We start from the raw sequence: 19,460 nt of genomic DNA, 5'->3' as shown, positions 1-19,460 counted from the left end.
ACCCAGAGAAAATAAAGACAGATTTATTTGTACGAAATTACGAAAAATATAAGGAAGGGAAAAGGTCAAGACATCAACAACAAATTAGGTAAAGTATCCAGCTCTGTACCTGACCTTCAAAATAACTATTAGACACATAATGAATAAACAGAAGGACTAGAGGATTAAATCACATGTAATACTAAGGGACTAAAAATGAGAGTAGTACAAAACTACTTGAAAATTGGAAGTAAAAAATTAATAAGAAGGCATGGGAATGAGAAACTTTTGGGGAAGCACAACACATTTCCTATTCTTTTTATTTTGAATATTAATATTCTGTCTCTCTGCGCATATTTGGATTGCAGTGGACTTTTCCCCAAGGAATTAAGTCACAGTTTTTTTAAGATAACTGCTGCATGATTTCTAACAACCTTAATGTTGTTATGCTCTTAAATATTTAAGCATTAAAGATGCTCTCACCTCTAACTTTTCTACTATGCATTTTATGTAGTTAAGAAGACTGACATCATGTTCAGCTCACAGAAGTGGCCAAGTCTTCCCTGTTCTCTTTGTTTCATTTCTTCCTCTGATGTTCTGATAAAAAATCTTATCAGGAGGGTGGCGACTCTCAGGAATGAAGCCATGAAATCAGGTCTATTTCAGGTTTTCTATAATGGCCTTAAGTGTGCTGCAAAATGTCTGAATTTCTCTTTTTAATATGAAATATCTTATACACAGAATTTTTCTGTAGCATAGTTGAAATGGTAAAAACAGCAACTCTGGAAAAAATCAGATATTTTAAATAATCAGATACAAAAAAGAAAGAAATGCAGAAGTGGGATGCAAGAAAAGAATAATCAAAATCTGACAAAATCCATTGGCTTTGGCAAGTTTAGATTAATCTCTGTAGGAAAAATAAATGCTAAGAAAGAAAATAAATCACAAGATAATGTTGGAAGCAAAATCACTATGATAATCAGCTGTGTCTCATTTCATAGTTTGCTTCAGTTGCTCCCTTCTCTGTACAAGACACTGGACAGTTTCACTATTGAAAAAGGTTCATCTGGCATTATCTGCAGATAAACTAACCCAGGGGTTTTTTTATTTAAATGGACCTGTAATACCACAAGAGATACTGAAATAAGAAAAAATACAACGGTTAGTACAAATAAATCCAGATTAACAATTAAAGCATAGGGTTAATTAAGAAAGACATTTAATCACCTTTGATGTTATGTGACAATGTAAAAAAGAAAAGCACAATAAACTCCAGAGATTCTCTCAAAGAAAGTAAAATATAGTTGCTTGTTCACTCATTTATTATGAAGCTTCAACTAAAGTGTAACATTCTATTTTGCTTTAGAAATAAAAAGGAATAATATTTTAAAGTGGAAGCAGAAAACAATTAACTTTGGACAGCAATTTACAAAACTTTTTCAACTTCCTTCCCCACCCAGCAAAAAACTATTAGGCATTTTTTCTTGCACTTATTTACTTCAGTTGCATTTGGATTTTCATTCTTTTAGATATAAAACCTGGGATGAAATAACGTGTGTACTTCAGTGACACATGCATTAATTTTTACTAAAGAACACTGTGCTTGAAACTGTTGACAACTGCTCTGCATTTCAGTCTTCTATAAACTTTGTTTCTTACCATTGGGAAATTAACACATTTTTATAGTGGCACAATTGTGTGTGAATTTTAGCCTGATTATAAAGCTACAACAAAAATCCAAAAGACTTCCAGAGTTCATGAGACTCCAGTTATCTTTTCATTTCATAGCTTAAAGAAAAACATATCACATTACTTTCTTCTCTATTATTTAATTTTATTTTATATAAACGTTTTACTTACAGAAATGGAGTCTTTTAATCCATCTAACTGGGAAATTCATTCACTTGTTTGAATAATCCAGGTCTGACATTTAAATCAGGTATATTGCATATATGTTTTTGCCTGTGCATATCTCCCTCACTCCTGAGGGACACCTGCACAGTGAAGAACTGACAGATCTTGTTGCTCCCTGATAAGGTCACCGAGGCTTAGCTATAATATAGCCTTGCTTAATCCTCATTGGTTTTGCCTACTGAGCACAAGGCTGTTTCCTTGACAACACAGCTGCAGTTGCCACAGCATCCAGAGCCACATGTGATGCCCAGGTTTAGGGTATGGCCCAGCTGAAAATCTATTATTCAATGCTATTTTCTACAAGTCATTTTAGACTAAAAATAAAATCAGTGAAATATTCCTTACATTCTATTTCTTCTGTTAATATTAAGCCCTTTGCTATTACTTACAAAAACATTTCCTCTATGGGATGGACACTTCTGAAACTCAGGAGCCATGAGAATTCTTGGTGAGCACACAGTCTAAGGGCATTCTTTATTTAAGGCATGTCATTGGCATGCAATACACAAGTAAGAATTAATCATCAGCTTGTGTTATAAGGCGGCAGGCAGAATTAGGAAACATATATTTAAAAATACAGTAATAATCTGGAAAGTGGAAATATGACTAATGACATCAGAAGTAGGGAGATGATTTACCTTTTTTTACTTTTTGATTTTTTTTTTTTTCAAACAGTGACTGGCATACATTATACCCAGTGAACTAGTTTTGAAGTTGAGAATCATGCAAGACCATGCAAAGCTTACCCTATTTTTTAAGCATCACCTCACATCTTAACCAAGGTAGTCAACTGTTTATCCTGTCCATGCTAACAAAAGATTTGTCACCTAACAGTATCACTATAATGACTTGGTATTAAAATCACTTATGGGCTTTCTCTGCTGAAATGGCTAAACCATTGGGAAAAGTCATCCGGAGATGTTCCTTTCAACTGTTTCAGAGAGGTTATCTGATTTATAAATGCTTACAGTGTTTATCAGTTACATAACACAGTAACCTTGCCTCACTTGTGGTTTTGGTTAATGAATTCCACAAATCCATTACACTAGCAATTTTAAGGATGCATGTATTCTTGAGTTTCATAGAAACAGAGCAGAATCCCCCAAGAACAAGATTCCAGTGATCAGCTAATATATATGTACTTTGTCTCTGTGAAATGCAAGAACACTAAAAATCTGTCTTCCACTGAGTCTGAGCATAGTAAGATATAAAACTTGGTACTCAGAGGTTACAGCTCTACTCATAACTGTGCCCAGCACCACTCTCCGGCACTCAGACTAACTGCCCTGGAACAGTCAATGCTATTAAACTCTATTATCTTCCAAAACATGTTGTCTGCCAGTAAACTGCCAATGGCGAATGACCTGCAGCCTGTACAAACTCCCAAACTTTGGAAATATTTAGCCATGTCCTGGGCAAAACTCTACTCCCTTGTGCAAATAAAAACCAAGTATTGAAAACTGACTTCCAGCAAGGGGGGAAATTCTCTAGCACTGTGTAACTTACTAACTTTTCCATAACTAAGGAGATGAGAACTAATGTGGCAAAAACCTTCTGACCTCAGAGCTTGTGAGGTTCTCGTGATCCTGCTTTTAACTGTCAATGGAACAATATCTTATCATTGTGAACAGCAGGACCAACCAAATTCTACTGAATTTAGAACAAATATGAAATCTAGCCTCTTTCAAGCATTGGAAATAACAATAATAGTGGACTACGGTGTTTAGTTCCATCTGGTAACCCCAGAACAAAATGAGTCTGATAAAATTTAAAATTGAGAAACAAAATAAAAATTTAAACCCAGAAACGCTTGATTTGTGCAAGCAGAAGCCAGAAATCCTCCATTTTTCATAAGCCATATGTCCAAATTAGTGTTCTGAGTCATGATTGAATCATCTCTAATAAAACAAGTTGAGAATTCCAAATTAGCCTGGAATACAAAGATTTCACAGGAATATTTTTTTTTTTCAGAGGAGGAGCATTATTGCTACTGTAAATCAGTAGAGCTACCGAGCCTCTGATATTTGTCCTAAAAATATTTCAGAATGACTATCAAGTGAAGGTCAGCAAAGAGTAGCTGAGGCTGTGTGACAAATTATCAATAAGGTTATTTGTGTTACCTGAAAATATACACTGGGAATAATAAATGAAATATTAAGAAAAACATGGAAAGGTAGAAAGATAATGGTTCATGCCTGACGAGGCACCGTCATACAACACTAATTGATAAGCCCAAGATGTTGCAGGCTGTAGTTTTTAATGTTCTACCAGTTTCAATTGACTTAATAAATTTCAGATCTTCTCTGGCTACATGATTTATTCTGAATGGTTAGATTTATATATTTGGATTAAAATTCCAGTTTCACATAAATCAAGAGCAAAAATACAGTGAAAGACTAGAAGTGGAAATAGACAGGTGAGGAAGAAGGAAGCAGTGAATACAGTGATCAGTATTACAGGCTGTAATTTCAGCAAAACCATGATCTGACCATTATGAACTTTGTGCAGCTAGCACAGCAAAAGTGATAATAAAAAGCAATGGGATATAAGTGGATTAGTGAATGCTTACACAAATTCCTATCAAGTGGGAAAGATAACATGAGAGAAAGCAAAAAAAAAACCATTTGAAAATTTAACAAGTGGGTGATAATAGCTGGCATAGAAATGGAGAGAGGGAGGCAGGGAGGGAGGGAGCATTGGAAGTCCAAAGTGAAAGGTTTAGAAGCGGGTTTAAAGGTGGATATAGAAATTAGATGGTGACAAACTACACACTGAAGCAGTATTTTAGATAAATACACATGGAACAAGGCTACGTTTTTCAAACTTCAGAAAAAGGATTTCACAATAATTAAGATAAACTGTGAAGCAAGAATAAAACATATCAGTTCTGTGGCTGAATAAGGAAGGTGCTATTCTAGAAACACTCTTTAGTAAGTATAGGCAAAAAATTATACAGTATACCAGGCCAGATAATTCCTTGCACTACATCAAAGTTATGCAGTACTACAATGCATTAGGCAGACAAAATTAATTTATTGTTTTAAATTTATTCAAACAATGCTGACAGTAACTTTGTATTGGCAGACTTTATATCTGACAACATACCAACTATCATCCCACATTTAATATAAAAACAAAAAGCTGTTAAAAATCTTTTCTTGTGTGATAATTCAACAGAAATGCACTATGTGCCACATGTTTTAACCTAACTTGTACTGGGCAAATTCAGTACTAATGTTGGTGGAACAAGAATGAGCTGAAGATGGCACCCGGGCTCCAGTACGACATGACAGATGGATTATGAGGATCAGGGCAAGGAATAGGAGGAGTGAGTCTGGAGAAACAGAAAGAGTTTTCTCTTGTTCCCTGTTGAACTGGAACTTTATAAGATATGTTCATGGAGAGGTGTCTGAGTGATTTTAGTTCAGATGGAGCAAGACTGAAGTAAGTGAAGAAGCAGATAATAACTTGACCTCATAGTTAATGGATTTGAGATGTCCAAGCCTGAATAAGGCACTGCAATGTACCTCGTCATAAAAAACACTTAGAAGAGAAGGATTTAATCAATTTAGAATGCAGGGGTTTGTTTCTTAGCAACATAGGCCACCCAGAATCCATCACTCCACTAATATAATTGTTTTCCTATTGAATACTGTTAAATTTAAGTTTTCCATTTTTCTTTTCAAATATCTCAAGTGTGACAGAAAAGATCTGGTTAGCACAATTGTGAACACAAGCTCCCTTGACAATGACTTTCCACCTTCAGGAACAGTGGAGCTGTAAGCTTAAAGAATATTGTGGGGTTTGAGGGTTTGGGTGGGGGCTTTTGTTTTGTTTCGTTTTGTTTTGTTTTGAAATATCCAACATACAATAGAAAGTATTCTCCATCTGTCTTGCCCATATTTATCAATTTCTGGGAGCCAGAAAAACTATGAATTCTATTGTTTTAGGAAGAAAATGTAAAATGTATAATCTGACTTATTTTCCTACGGACTACATAATAAATAAATACCTCATAATGAAAATTGGGCCCTTTGAAAGAATGCAGTAAGAAAGTCAATACCGATTATTGAAGATGTTAAGATAGTACAGTGATAAGCAAGATATAGTGGGTCTAGGAAAATAACCGCAGTTAATCAGACTAAGAGCCATTGGTGAATACTGTTTGTGCTTCAGTCTCATGTTTCATAAGCTAGAAAAATTCTAAAAACCAAAATTTTATGTAAAATTGTGAAAACATTTTTGAATAAAATATTGCCTATGCAAAACTAGTAAGAATTAATTATTTGCTCATTTCAATTCTGAGAAAGCATTTACACAGGTGATACAGGTGATTGAACCACACAAACTTTGCATATTGCAGTTGTAAGACATTGAAGAGAGACTAAGTGGCTTTTAGAAAGTGACAGGCTGTTTAAAGTACTGCTAAAAAGTGTTCAGTCTGTAAAGACTATGAGCACCTTGCATTATCAATACTCTGTGAAATCACTGTTTAAAATATTTCACAAATTTTAAAAAAATGTTAATACGCAACCAAGCCATTAATTAGCCATCTCAAACCTTAATGATGCAGAAGCAGAAGTGCCATTTAGGATTGAGACTTTTATAAGAAATACAACTACATTTAGACTGACAGCTAATGTTTATTACACAAAAATGTGCCTAGAGGAAAGCCCCAGAGTTAATTACTAGAAATTCTGAAACAACAATTTAGATAACTAAAAACACAGTCATATTTGCATCACATATATTAGATCCATATCAGATTAAAAAAATCTATAGTTAGGAAAGGATCAAAATTTTCATAACTACCTTAAAAATCATCAGCTGGAAAACAGAAATTAATAACTACAAATGCTTGAAAAATAATAATGACCAATGTAAGAAATCTGATTTTTAAAATTCTTTAAAAAGAATGACTAGTGAACAAACAACAAAGATTTCAAGTTCAATCCTTTTGGAGGCTAGCACGCATCGGTCAAAATAAAAGCAAAATCAAAGTTAAATGGGTATAAGGCTTTCTGCAACAGAAGAAGGAATAAGAAAGAGGAAAAGACACCAATTTACAGAAAAGAATACAAGCATACTCAGGGTTAGTTCATGTTTAACTACAAGATTCTTACATGGTAGATCATGTTTACACCCACTCTAGAAGAACCCCAAATCCCTAAGTTCTTACAATAATAGTCATGTAAGAATGAAGATACAAGCTTTGTTAAAATATATTTATACTAATGTTAACGTATGGAAAACAATGCTAAAAACCAAGTTACAAATAAAATATCATGTTCATCACAGTTGCTATCATTACAGTCAGGACCTTAAGTGAATGGCCTTCTTAGCACATATGGTGGTAATATACATCTTGTCAGCTAATTGAAGGAGTCATTGAGCTGTGAACACCACTTTTAAACACAATTCCCTGGATTTAAATATGATATTCAGGATTTCCAATCCATTCCCCTCATACTGTCTTTAAACAATTTAGTTACATCTTCTCTACTGCAGAGTGAGCTCTACCATCCTATCTCACCAAGAAATTCCTCAGTAAATTCTATTACCTATTTCCTTAACTTATTCTGAATGTGTGTTCATCGGATTATAACACAGATCAGTTGAAAGATGCTAATACTCTACTCAAAAGGCAGTTTATCTGTTAATACTCTGTTAACATGGACACTGAACTGAAACTTGACAGTCTTTTCTGATTCACACAGAGAATCAAATGTTTCTTTTCTCCTAAGAACTCTCTAGTTGGTATTTCCCTATACTACCTGTGTCTCGTATCTCGGAACCTGTTGATTTCTTTTCTGTTAGGTGACTCCTTTTGCTGGACCCACTAGCCTTCCAGATAATTAGGACTTAAACACTGAAATCATAATTCAACAGCTCCAAAAGAATTAAATGATTTAAAACACAATCAAGCACATAACAAGATTATAAAACTGCAGCCAATAACATTTACTTGTTAAACAGGCATATTATTAAATGCTCAAAACATTGTGAAACCATTAAGTAATAGTGTGAAAAAAGTAACAATAAGCAGTCTCACATACATCAGGCTTAGGTCAGCTGACATCACTTGTGAAAGTGTTACAAATCGAATTAATAGTTGTAGTTGGAAAAGTAATGAAGTAAGGTTTCATTTTATAATTTTTTCAAAACAAATTTTCTGTACTAAATTAACTTCAATTTTTAAATAATACTAAAATTTTCATCATGATGGGTAGAGTATTTAATCAAAACAAAGCATTCCTAAAAATACAGAAAATAGTAAATTTTCATAATTTACAAAGGAAAAAATAGAGATAAAATGGTTAAATGACTTACATCATGTCACACAGTCAGCAGCTTGGACAGGAGAAAGACTTCACACTTCTGGTTTCAAAAACTCTGTGGATTCTTCAAGCCTCCAGTATCTGAAAGCAGAGATAAGCACAGGTTAAAAAAGGAGCAGTAATACAGGTACTAAAATCAGACAGAAGATTCCATTTCCTGAAAACTGATGTAGCTTTCAGCATTACAGAATGTATTTTTTAATGTGATGGTGATAGATCTTTCTTTTTCTTATACTTAAGGATGCCTTGTGAAGTGTGTTCAGGTAATTACCAGAAGTCTAATAGCAACATGAAACAACTCAAATTGTCAGCATCTCCATGCATCTGTCATACAAGATTTTAATCACTGCAGCTTCAATTTCAATTTCTGTATTGTAATTAGCTTTCATTACAGCAACGTGTTAAGACATGAAACTAATTTCCACTATTCTTAATTGTCTTACAGTAGTAATTCATGTTTAACTACCTGCTTCTCTCTATATTCCTTGTTTATACTTTTCCTACATGAAAATAGTTTTTGCATTGCATAGTTATAAAGACACTGCATGATTTGCCCTTTTCATTAAAAGAATGAAGTTTTAAGATGTGGCCAGCACATCATACAAGGAGACACAGACATCTAGTCTTTTGACCTCACCTTATCTTCCAGTAAAGTAAGTCTTCTAAAAACAGCGCCAGCAGAATCTCAAACTCTTCAGTGATGGCATAACTCATGTAAAAATTGTAAATTTCAGCATCCTTCTTGATGCAAGTGTAGAAATAACAAAAAGACTTATATAGTCTATAAAGAGCTACAGAACTAGTGATTATCTCTGGTTTTGATGGAACAAATTGTTTTAGAAAACATTACTAACTTAAAATAATTCAACCAATTTACAACAAAATATTCTTTGTACAATAAACACATTTCAACACAATGCAGCAAATCTATTACAATTTCTTATTAAGAAATGAGAACGTTTCAACAGTATTAAATATTTTGTACACTTTTTCTTTCTCAGAATTAATGGTGCAGTTAAACCACAAAGAAATCCCATGCCATTCCATTCCTTATAGCAATTTCAGTGCTGTTAACTTAAAATAGAAATAGGTTATCTTGAGATTATTAGTTAAGTGGTACCAATGTTTGGGAAGCCCAGGAATGTAGCATCATATGCAATCGTACTCTCCTCACTCCCTCTGTTCTCGGCTATAAAATCATCTTCCCAGTTGCATGGAACCTTTTTCTGCAAGACAGAAATGCTATGCTTCTAATGGAAAGTGGCTTAACTTTCACTTTTTAAATATAAAGTGGCAGGATACCTCCTGCCTTGTACATTAACTTTAGTACGACCTAGTTTCAGTATAGGTCCTTTTCATATTTTTTCTTCTTCATTTAATATAAGAAGTGAAGAAGTTAAGCTTTTAGCACGCCTGAATTTTGCAGCACTGCGAAATTTTGAAGCAATGTCCAAGTCAACCAAAATGCACTTCCACAAGTATGCAAAGAGGTGGCATCCCTGTCATGGGGATCATTTTGCTGGAATTAGCACTGACTATATCAGAGGAGGGATGAAAAGTGTTAACAAAAAGGATACATTAATTGAAAAACCCAAAGAATAAGAAAGGAACAAGCTGCTCCCCAGATCCCTTCTTTGTGAAGGGTACAAAATAGTGTATTTGCCATTCCTGACTGCTGCAAAAAGTTTTTAATAATTTGTTTTCTCAACTGGCTAGAGCATATCTTGGGGCTTCTATTCCCCTGTGAAAGAAAATTTTGACTCAGTCTGCTTCAGAATTGATCACATCAGTTAAGCCATGTCATTCTGACAGCTATCACCCAAATTTCTATCCCAGTTATACACTTGGAAGTGTAATGATGACCTATCTGCTGTGTAATTCACTGGCACTGGACAAACTGGCACTATTTGGTTTATCTGTGATGTAATTATTAATGCAAATCATACTGCCTGCAAACACAAAGATGCACAGCTTTTCTCATTCCTGTCTCAGACAATACAAGCTTAAGCAGAATTCAATGGACAACAAATAACCAAAGATTTCATCGTTACACGTGCAAAACTTGGTTACTCTGGCTGGTGCAGAAAACCTTTGCTGCAACTCAATATTCAGTTGCGGGCACAGCTAAAGTAGTTTCTCTTCTTTGAACCATAAAACAGTATCATCAGTCCTCTGGAAAAATTATACAGATATTTGAAGCATATCCACTCAACTATACTTCACAGTAATTGTGCTTTCCACAATTTATGGTATCGACTTCCAACCAATCCTATTCACTAATTTGGTAGGTGAACAACTTAACTGCATTCATGGCCAAACAACAACAAAATCTTAAGCAATCCTGCTGCCTTGCAGTTTGGCCCTCAGTAACTTCTCCACAAAAAAAAGAGGAGGTAAATGTAAATTTCCATGAAAATCTTGTTTTCTTACTCAAGTTTCCTTTTTAGCTCTCTATGCTTAGCCTGTACTTATAGTCAACTTCATAAGCTCTCAAAAGCTGATGTTGAGTAGTCTCAATAAATATTCTTGCAAAATATTGTCCAGATTGTATTTATCAGCAACTGGTTAGAGAAGTTTCAATTGTACTCAACTTCATTTAACTCATTTGTTGTAACATTTTTAAGAATTCTGCTTGCAAATTTATGTGTTGTCTTGTTTGAGATGTTACAATTAATTTCCACCATCTTGAGCCAAGACAGGCAAGCCAAATGGGTAACTGCAAAAAGTAATGAAAAGAGTAATGTCATTAATGAGGTTAGATGAAATCCTGCACTAGATGAACAAAGAGCTCTGGAAAAAATAGGCCAGCTGGAAGGTAAGATGTAAAATACAGCCAAGACAAGTTAAGTTAAAAAATACTTTGCAGAGATGCAGAGAAGCTTAACCCTTTCAAATGGCAGACTAACAGACCTGACGGAAAAGGTGCAGCTGTTTCATAAGCAAATCTATAATTAAATGCAATTAAGGATTTAAACTAACATGAGTCCATTCTAACTGCTACAAAGTTTTAGCCCAATTAATATCTGAAGAGCAATTGGCATTATCTAAAGATCACTACTGATGTGATTAGCATATAAATAATTTGTACTAAAATTGCTGGAGAGGATTAGTTAAGTAATACAGTTGCTCCATGTTCCATTTTTGGTTCTATTGTTACTCCAAGCAGACTGAAAAAAAAGACAAACAAGAAGTGTCTTACAGAGGGCAAAAGGAAGGAGTTGAATTTAGGAAAAAAGTTATGGTTACACAAAATAAACTGTATGTGTTACATAGAATGTGCATCATATATACCAAAATCACTGTTGGTTTTACAAAGATCTCTTCAGGCGTTCATTGTTTATAAAACAACTCTTTCTTGGTACATTCAGTTCATCATCTAGATGACACTCCATCATGTTTTGTAAGACTCCAGAGGCAGCTGTTCAAGACATAGTGTACCCATATTTTGACAGGTTTTTAAGATCCAGATCAAATACTTCAGGGATTGAGATCATCATCATGATGCTTTCCTATTTTCAAGTTTGTTTTTAACTCCACAATTGCAAAGATGACTCTTCAGCGCACTGAATCTCAGCCTATTCTGAGAACAAATTCTGACTCATCACATACAGTGAACAGTTTGAAGGGCAGCAGCAAAACTCCTCTTACCGGTCTGCACTTTATTCACACACTCAGACCTGGCTATTGATGCTCTCTATATATACTAGTCATAGAAAAGCCAGTCTTAATCCTGATCAGAATCTGTACTTCAACTCACATCATAGGCCACCAAGTGCTTTATAAACAAAACTTGACTCAAAGCTATTTAGACCTGACAAAGAGTATCAACGTCACCATCTACTTTGTTCATGTGGATAAGTATGACTGAGGAGAGCCAATACAAATTCCTTGTATTGACTTGTATTTCTGTATCCAGTTATTTATCTTTACATTCTGGGACTGCATGGCTTTGTATGCCTAACAGGAATATTCCTTGCAATGACTGGGAGGGTGGGCATGGATAGCAGAAAATATACACTATAGTTAGTGTGTAAGGAGTAATAATTCTGCCCCTCAGGCTCATGAGAAGGTAACCCAATAGTCTTACAAGTATACTATTCTTTATGAATTTAGAAAAGGCTCATTTTTTATTGGTGTGTCTGCAACAAGACTTCCCTTGATTTCAAAATCATGTACCTGTCTTCAGAAAAAACCCAAATCAGCAGACAGCATCGTTACGAGGTGCACTGTTACTGTTCACAGGTTTACAGGTTACTGTTCCTCATACACAGTTAAATTACACAGTATCAAGTAATTTGTCACACCAGCTTACTAACTTAAGTTAAAATATTTCAAAGACAGTAGAGGACATTATTTCTTTCCTAATATCAATACAGTATTATTAAAAAAAATAAAGTTGGAAAATACACACACTTTTTTGCCAGTTCAAAATTAGTTTTCTCTCTCCAATATAATTGGTTTTTCCTGTTTTGACAGTGACTACTGTTAAAGTGAAGATAAAGTAAGGATTTTCTTCTAGGGCCAAGAAAAGCAATTCCAATTTACATCATGTCACTCCCTTTTTAATTTTTTTAAATGTATCTTGAGGTATGTTTTTCTTATGCAATAAGCAAAAGCCATTAAGTTAGCTAGTGATGATGATGAATAATTTCTAACAAGTCTAGGATACAGATTTATAAAGAGATAGCTTCATATAGAAGGGCTAATACTTTACATGTATTTACATTGGGTATGTATATTTACATACACATATATACATATACACATAAAATAGATATATTCAATAAACTGTTACATAATATAAGAAAAAATTTATATACATATTCTATCAATGTTTAAAAAACCCTCACCAAATGCAAACACACATTTCCTTTACAATCATATCACCTGCTTCTGAAATTTAAAGTTACGTGTTCAAAAAAGCCCGTATTCTTGAAGAAACAATGTACTTTTCATGATAGAAATGTAAAAAACCTAACCAACCAACCAAAAAACCCATACAGAGAATATGTAAAAACAAGTCCCTTCATAATAACAATTCAGCACTTCATCTAAAAACATTCAAAGGAAATTCAGAAACCTAAAGTACATACAATAACTAATTTAACAGCAGAAGTACCAGTAATACATTAATGAAAAAATCCTCCTTTACACTGACTGCTCTGGAATCAAAATGAGAAACAGATAATACACAAGAAGGGACAGAACAAGAGAGCACTAGACTGATAATTCCTCTTCTAGTTTAATTTATCAAAAAACATCTTCCAGACTAATGTAGAATTACAGAATATTGCTTTAAAAGACTGTAACACCAGATTCACTTTCAATGATGTAAGCCAATTTAATATAAAAAATTCAGAAAACATGCCTGAATTAAGAAAAACTTGGCATTCACTGTATCTAGTAGAAAAGACAAAGAATTTTGATGAAACCTTCGAAAACATATTAAAGACTAAGGAAAAGGTTGCTGAGCAGCATTAAAACTAGCAACGCAGCACAGTTTTGGTAGCAAGAAATATGGTCTACATCTGCTAGTTTAAACTGTGGTGATTTCCAGAGACTGTCCCTCAGTTAAATAAGAGACTACACCATATCACTGTAGGGGCAATAAAGTAAGTGGCTAGCTCAGTATCCGGCTGTGCATAGCACACTGAGAATTAGTCCCAAGTTATCTAACTGATGAGCTGCCACAGATAAAACATGTTTAAAGTCAAATGTTAAAGTAAGAAAGAAAGAAAGAAAGAAAGAAAAATCCCAAACTAGAAAGTGTGTTTTTAATCTTCACTTCTTACATTTTCTCCAGCATCATTACGTCTTGTATTTAAATGCTATCATAAATGAAATTGAGTCATGGAGACACAATAAACGGTAATTACTAGCAATAACTAGAAATTAAAACGTATAATTTTCTACTCCATTCAAACATATAGTCTGCCTATATATCAGTGGACCACACCTGTGACAAACCAGACCCAGTATATTGACCATAATGTCAAGTCAGACTTGTTCCTAATGACTTAGCAGGCTAGCATTTTGCTGCAAGGACTAGTGTCTTGTGTCCCAGAATTTGATTTTATTTTCTTTAAAAAATAAGCATAAAATGGATCTACCATAAAGCGAATTAAATGACAAACAAGTCCCCAAATTAGAGAAAAAAATGATTTCATACTATACCTAATTTAAAATTGTAAATAAAAAATAGTAAATTGTGTAAGAACAGAAATATAACCATTCACACGTATGAAAAAAATTTCCAAGTTTAAAACTTGATTGAAAGTAAATCTTCAAATAAAAAAAAATCACGGGTACAGTACCCTAGACAATATATTAAAAGAAAAGATAATCCTAAATCCTTTAAGTAGATTGCATTGTATCTCAACAATGGAGTTGGAAGCCATCGTGCAGTGGAAAAACTATGAGATAGTTGTCATCACAAAAACAAGGTGGGATGACTCAGAACTGGAGTGCTGCAATGGATGGATATAAACTCTTCAGAAGGGATAGGCAAGGAATGAGAGGCAGAGGGAGAACCTTGTACATTACCGAGTGTTCTGATTGTCTAGAGCTTAAAGGTGATGATAGTGTTGAGTTTTATGGGTAAGAATTGGGCGGAAGGCCAACAAGGCAGATATCATGCTAGGAGTCTGTTATAGGCCATCCAACCAGGATGAAAAGGAAGAGGAAATATTCTATAAGTGGCTGGCAGAAGTCTCACAATTGTTAGCCCTTCTTTTCTTGAGGGACTATAACTTACCAGATGTCTGCTGGAAATACAACACAGCAGAGAGGAAACAGTCAAGGAGATTCCTGTATGTGTGGAAGGTAACCCCCTGACACAACAGGTTAGGGAGCCAAAAGGGAAGGATGCCCCACTGGACCTGTTGTTTGTGAACAGAGAAGGAATTGTGGGTGACATGATGGTTGGAGGTTGTCGTGGACACAGGGATCACAAAATGATAGAATTTACAATTCTTGGAGAAGGAGCAGGGTTAGCAGAACTGTTACCTTGGACTTTGGCCTGTTCAGGAGACTGATTGACAGAGTCCCCTGGGAGGCAGCCCTGAAAGGAAAAGGAATCCAGGAACACTGGACATTGTTCAACAAGGAAACCTAAGGACATAGTAGCAGGCAGTACCCATTCCCAAAAGATGAGCCAGAGGGGAAGAAGATGTGCCTGGCTGAACAGAAAACTTTGTCTTGAACTTAGGAAATAGAAGATGATGACGTGAGTTTTTACAGGAAGAAAGAAGGGCCAAAGCCCAGCTAGAGCTTAATCTGGCTGCTGCCATAAAAGACAACACAAAATACTTCTATAAATACATTAGCAGCAAAATGAAGGTTAAGGAGAATCTCCAGCCTTTATTAGATGTGGAAGGAAACATAGCGACAAAGGAAGAGGAACAGGCTGAGGTGCTTAATGCCTTCTTTGCCTCAGCCTTTAACAGTAAGACCAGTTGTTCTCTGGGTACCCACCCAGCCCCCTGAGCTGGAAGACAGGGACGGGGAGCGGGATGGAGACACCATAATCCAAGGGGAAATGTTTAGCGACCTGCTACACTACTTAAGAAACACACAAGCCTCTGGGGCCCGATCGGATCCACCCAAGGGTACGGAGGGAGCTGGCGAAAATGCTCGCCAAGCCACTTTCCATCCTTTATCAGCAGTCCTGGCCAAGTGGGGAGGTCCCGGCTGACTAGAGGTTAGCAAATGTGACACCCATCTATAAGACAGGTCAGAAGGAGGGTCCAGAGGACTACAGGCCTGTCAGTCTGACCTCAGTACTGTGCAAGGTTATGGAGCAGATCATCCTGAGTGCCATCACATGGCATGTGCAGGGCAACCAGGAGATCAGGCCCAGACAGCATGGGTTTATGGAGGGCAGGTCCTGCTTGACTAACCTCATCTCCTTCTGTGACAAGGCGACCCACTTAGTGGATGAGAGAAAGGCTGTGGATGTTGTTTACCTGGACTATAGTAAAGACTTTGACACTATTTCCCCCAGCATTCTCCCGGAGTAACTGGCTGCTCATGGCTTGAACATGTGTACTCTTTGCTGGGATAAAAACTGGTGGGATGGCTGAGCCCAGAGAGCTGTGGTGAGTGGAGTTAAATCCAGTTGGTGGCCGATCACAAGCTGTGTTCCCCAGGACTCAGTGTTGGGGCCAGTTCTCTTTAAGATCCCTATCAATGATCTGGATGAGGGGATCAAGTGCACCCTCAGTCAGTTTGCAGGCGACACCAAGTTGAGCAGGAGTGTTGATCTGCTTGAGAGTACGAAGGCCCTACAGAGGGATCTGGACAGACTGGACTGCTAGGTTGAGGCCAACCACGTAGGGTTCAACAAGACTCAGTGTTGGGCCCTGCACTTGGGTCACAACAAGCCCATGCAGCGCCACAGACTTGGGGAAGAGTGGCTGGGGAAGCTGCCCTGCAGAAAAGGACCTGGGGGTGTTGGTTGACAGCCGCTGAACGTGAGCCAGCAGTGTGCCCGGGTGGCCGTGAGGGCCAACAGCATCCTGCCTTGTACCCAGAATTGTGTTGCCAACAGGAGTAGGGAAGTGATTGTGCCCCTGTACTTGGCACTGTTGAGGCCGCAGCTTGAGTGCTGTGTTTAGTTTTGGGCCCCTCACTACAGCAAGGTCACTGAGTTGCTGGAGTGTATCCAAAGAAGGGCAACAAAGCTGGTGAAGGGTCTGGAGCGCAAGTCTTATGATGAGTGGCTGAAGGAACCGAGCTTGGAGAAAGGGAGGCTGTAAAGGTTGTCAAAAATTGGACTAGGCTGCCAAGGAAATAGTTGAATTACTATCCCTAGAGGTATTGAAAAGACATGTAGATGGGGTGCTTAGGAAGATGGTTTAGTGGTGGACTTGGCAGTGCTAGGTTAATGGTCGGACTTGAATTTAAAGGTCTTTTCCAATCTAAATGAATCTTTGTTTCTCTTATATTACAAAATTACCATGTTCTTGCCTGACCTGTTCTGGCCAGGAGCTAGAGCAGGATGTGCGAATGTCTTACTGGGGCATAAAAAACACAGCCAAGTTAACCTTCTACATGTGTGTGACTGGGACATATTTAAGTTAAACTTAGCCATCTTTTCATCAAAAATTACTCATCATCATACTTTTTCTTAGATTTATAGATTACCAAAGTTTTACGGGTTGAGCAAGGAAACATACTAACATTTCCCAGCTAATAGCCCCCACTTATTACTTTGCTTCTCTTTCCTCTCTCAGAACACCTTATTTTCTTATTACTTATGAAGAGACTCTGAACTAACAGGCCTTTGCTTCATCTGTTTTACCGTTCTACTGATTAGTTTGTTCTTCAGCTTCACACTTAAGATTCCAGACAAAACACTGATTTTTTTTTAATCAACCAGAACTTCTTCCTCTAATGTTTTGCACACTCAAGTTTCCTAGTCATTGTTAGCTTTCTTTGAGAAATTGGCATTCTTATTCTACACAGCATGTCCTACCCAGAAAAACTGCTTTAATGACAATTGTTTCAATAACAGTTGTGTAATCTCTATCCAGAACCTGATTATTAATGATTTTATCTTACTGCTTTACACACTTGCTAGCTGAAAAGTGTTGAAATATTTCCAGGCTTTCAATGTGGTAGCAATACAGCATGCACGTGTTTCATACTACATAATGAAAGAGACAGTGCTTGTCATACATGAGTAGTTTATGGGAAATCTGTGATGAATCCAGGTTTAGTAAACCATTTGCTAGTAAATTTCTGTTTGTCTTAACAAAACTATATATTTGCAAAGAACATGGTCAACTGTTATTTACTGTGATATACACGCCTTTTTAAGCTTTAAATTATATCTTGCTCAGTAATGGCAATACTTCATAAGATCACCTCTGATAAGGATCATATTTTAAGGCCTCAAGCTTAACTTCTTGGGTCACAAAGTTAAATCTTACACATGTTTTTTCTGCGTAAATATGTTATTTTCTTCTGGCTGCTGTAAATGATCACATTGTTAAAGAGCTGCTGACAGAACTTGCTGAACTTCATAACACGAGGGCAAAATTATTTTTCTTAAACTCACTCATTCTTTTCTTTCTTTTGTGGAGGTACCCCATATATTTAGACCAGGAGTTTTACTTACATTGCCAAGACCTGATGTAAAAGTCATTATAATATGAAAACTTTGTGGAAAAAGAATGAGTTCTACAGATAGGTTAAAATATAGAAGAATTTTAGGCCTTCTAGTATTTCTGAATTATGTAATATGAAAAGAAATGGAATCTGAACTGAGTAAAGCAGAAAAAAATCCTCTCATCAGTGAAGAAATATGACAACATAGGAGGAAGAGGCATAGCAGAAAAAAGTGTGAAGGACAATGAGCAGGTCTTGCACAGGAGAAAACAAAAGCCGATAGATTTAAAGATAGTATGCTTCCTGAGTACTCACAAACTGGCCAAACAGCTGTCAGTAAAAATTATACTAATCAGCTGAATATGGAGGAGGAAGTAAGGAACATTCCAGAAAGCAGAGGTTGGAAAAATATTAATAAGATTCAGCTAGGGACTGAAATGGAGTGAGAAGTATTTTCTCTTATTATTTTTATTTTTAGGAATTTTGACATTTCACACAACAGAGTTTGAACTGTTACTATTTTTTTCCCCCAACACTATTCCAGAGAATCACAATTACAGTGTTAAGAATGTAAACATAATATATATATGGAAAACTTACTATGCCTGAGTATCTAGAATATTAGGTTAAATAAGTTTTGCAATAGGAATATTACGGCATAGTATCTACATCTGTCATAAGAATTTTTGATACATACAAGGACAATGCATGCAAAAGAAGAAATTAAATAATTTAGAATTTTGCCCTGTCTCAATTTCTCCCTTTTTATGCTTTAACTCTGAATACTACCTTAGACACTGAGACAGGTCTTTCAACTACATGAAACTAGTGCAGAGTCAGTTCTGTGACGTGACACCAGTAGGACAGGTTCTGTGTAACAGTGTCATAAAGAGGGCAACTGTAACTTTCTCATCAGGGTAACTGGTAAGCAGCAATGCCTTGTGACACAATTAATTTCTGAAAAAAGTCAAAGATGGATCACCATTAGAAGTCAGCATATATTTCTTAATGGTACGCTTAAAAGTTGTGACCTAAACTGCCTCCCCATTTAACCCAGACTGCTAGGTAGTGAGCGGGCAGGTGAACTACCAACAGATTTACAGAATTCTCTGAGAATTT

The 19,460-nt window shown here is 36.0% G+C and overlaps 1 protein-coding gene across 1 annotated transcript in view; it reads right to left on the bottom strand.

The window, feature by feature from the left end:
- The window catches only part of PRLR (prolactin receptor), a 187,872-nt gene that overhangs the window by 156,011 nt on the left and 12,401 nt on the right, over positions 1-19,460 (bottom strand). Inside the window, exon 4 of the mRNA XM_075079162.1 lies at positions 8,224-8,312. The gene's annotated coding sequence lies outside the window, so the exon portion shown is untranslated. The remainder of the gene's footprint in view (positions 1-8,223; positions 8,313-19,460) is intronic.

This window comes from Phalacrocorax aristotelis, chromosome Z (genome assembly GCF_949628215.1).
Source record: "Phalacrocorax aristotelis chromosome Z, bGulAri2.1, whole genome shotgun sequence".
Taxonomy (NCBI): Eukaryota; Metazoa; Chordata; class Aves; order Suliformes; family Phalacrocoracidae; genus Phalacrocorax; species Phalacrocorax aristotelis.
The sequence above is the reverse complement of the archived record's forward strand: the minus strand, read 5'-3'. Positions and strand labels throughout refer to the sequence as shown.